We start from the raw sequence: 2,784 nt of genomic DNA on the forward strand, positions 1-2,784 counted from the left end.
TTGAACACAGTACGCGCAGCATGATCGGTTTTGAAGAATAACCCTCTGCATCGATGGCAAAATCCACATTGGTTTGTAACAACTGACTGGCTGATATGCATACCATGTACAAAACTGACATTGCACTGGCCTTTCACAACACCTTGGCATTGAGGATGCTGCTCCCAATGGCGTCCACATTTTCGTCACACCCCAAGGCGACTGGCATGAACTGCTAGTAGTTAAACTCATCTCTGGTAGGTTTTAGAATAACACCCTTACAAAAGCACGACTTTACTTAAAAAAAAAACTTAACAATAATACTAGCAAAGTGCCCACACTTTATTGCGGATTCTAAATAGCGAAAAACAAGATATAGGAAAATTACATGATTTTGACAAGACATCACTCAGAAAGACATACATGCCAATGGCAGGTTTCAAACGTAGGATAAAGAGTATTCTGAATCAAACAAGATAACTAATTTAGCTGCCAGATTTGTCAATCAAACAGAATGACAAATTGAAGTGAACATGTAATACCAAACTTTATAAAAAAAACTAGTCCAAAACATTATAAACTGAAGTAAACACAGGAGAGAAGCTAATCATAGCAAATTACAATCATGCCTCGCCATGAAGACAATGACCTGTGCCGTCGATCTTGCCACGCCAGGTATTAAACTTGTGCTTGCGGCTCAGGTCTTCGTCATCGTCAGGGTAGATATCAGTGCCCTCCATCATCGAAGGGCCGCGGTCAATGACCTCCTTCATGTGCATAAGTAGATTTGTACTCCTATGTGCATACTCTTAAATACTGCTAATCTTGTTTGTATCAGAACAATGAATCCCGGAGCTTGTAAAACCTTGCTTCAGCTTCAGCCAGGCAAGGAGAGCTTACCACTTTACATATTCGCTCCTCCCCCCTTCCCTTACGGAGATAAAGCCTGAACCAGCACAAGATGTTAAACAAGATGCAAGAAATAGAACAGAATTGGCGTTAGGGAGATGTCAGGTTACTCAAGAACACAACAATGAGTTTGAGCTGCGGACCAACAAACATCGCATTGCCGTCCACTTGGGGCACCACTTGGTTGGAGATTACCACTGCCACCAAAACTAGAAAAAGTAAAATAACTCAAATGAGCTGAAAGAGTACCATCAAGAAGAATAAAGTAGCAAACCAAAAGTTCCTTCAACAATTTGGCTCTTATATTCTTTCTACAATCATATACGAGAAATACTAAAGGATGATGATTTCATGATTCATCAGCAGCTAATGGAAAAAAGGCTCCCCTCTACCAGAGAAATATGTCCTGTATAAGGCTGTGGCACTATCTATAACATCGATAGTTAATTGGTAGTAATCTAAGCAATTGGTGACCATCATAAAACATCGCTGACATCTTATTTAAACCACACATTTCAAATCTTCAAGCAAATACATGAAAGTGGTCTATAGTACATTCTGTATATTGACAAAACTAACTATGCATGGTTGATGTGTCTGTATCTGGAAAAGTATATTTTGCAATGTAATAGTCATGTGCTCCAATGGGTAGAACAATAGAGGTTGGGAATTCACACCTCACCTTGGTCTTCCAATCTAAAAGTCATGTGTAATCCTTTCTACAAGATGTGAATATCAAGGCTGGCGTGCAACCAAAAATAAGTATTAGTTCCATCAAAAAATAAATACCACCATCAATCCACTGCAAGAACTGAACAGATAGATATGAAGAGAAATTGCGTACAAACCAGGGGCTCATTGTAGTCAGATGTCATGTTCGGCATTGGATCTGTGTGCAGGATTACCTTCAAGGAAAAACTGATTATTATTTGCAGACCGGAAGCAAATGGAGCTCTTCCATTAAATGGTCTAATATTATTTCTATATCTAATCATGGCGATTGAATCCATATATCTATTACCATATTAACCAATGATTTACTTGCTAAACAGGATTTGAATACTGAAGATTCAGAAACCAATGTCATTGTTCTTGTTCACGGAGGTGGGTTTGGTGCTTGGGGCTGGTACAAGACCATGTCACTTCTTGAAGATAGTGGGTTCAAAGTCAATGCAATGATGCTGATGTATCCTCTCATGTTTCTTTTAGATCAAATATGTGCAGCCTAATGTGCAAACGGAGGTTCTTGAGATCTTGTGTTAGCAATCTTCAGCAACTCCATGATATCTCCAACTAGGAGGGTTTTGAGGTAGAGCTTGTGAGGATTTCTTGGCCACAAGACTGGATTAGGATCTCTGGGATCAAATAAATGCAGCCCTGCACTATGTGAGGATCAATATAGAATGCAGTGCTTCCCTTGCTAAATTATCTGGACAATTTGCAGGCAAGTTACTTGTACATGTGTGCATTTGAATTTAGAGGTCGCATCTAAGTTGCTTGCTGTAAGTAGGAGGGTGGACTGTTTGCACTGTGACGACTAAGAAAGATGTGTGCTCAATGATCTCCCAACTTCTGTTACGAAATCAAAGCTTGATTTTATGCTACGAACCATGAAGAGGCACTTAAAATGATTGTGGGATACCCAAGGTACTTCATCAATTTCTAGAGTGGAGCATAAAGCCTACGGTTTTGGCTAATAACGAGTAGAAACATAGACTGTCAGACATGTTTTGATGGCAAAAAAGTACATGAAGCCAGAATCAAACGAACCTGCAGTTCGCAATCGGAGGAGCAGGGGACGCGCCCACAATCACCGAAACACGCGCCAGCGACGCCTCCCATCAACTCCTTCCGTTTGACCTCAAAGAACCATTTCGTTGGCCTCCTACCACCGCC

At 40.5% G+C, this 2,784-nt stretch overlaps 1 long non-coding RNA gene across 1 annotated transcript; it reads right to left on the reverse strand.

Moving 5' to 3' along the window:
- Positions 1–1,016: 1,016 nt before the first annotated feature.
- LOC124699758 lies at positions 1,017–1,762 on the reverse strand. The gene is made up of 3 exons (XR_007001505.1): positions 1,737–1,762; positions 1,566–1,629; positions 1,017–1,097 (listed from the first exon to the last, which is right to left on the reverse strand). It is a non-coding gene; the product is annotated as an uncharacterized LOC124699758 (long non-coding RNA).
- Between the last annotated feature and the right edge of the window lie 1,022 nt (positions 1,763–2,784).

This window comes from Lolium rigidum, chromosome 3, assembly GCF_022539505.1.
Source record: "Lolium rigidum isolate FL_2022 chromosome 3, APGP_CSIRO_Lrig_0.1, whole genome shotgun sequence".
Lineage (NCBI taxonomy): Eukaryota > Viridiplantae > Streptophyta > Magnoliopsida > Poales > Poaceae > Lolium > Lolium rigidum.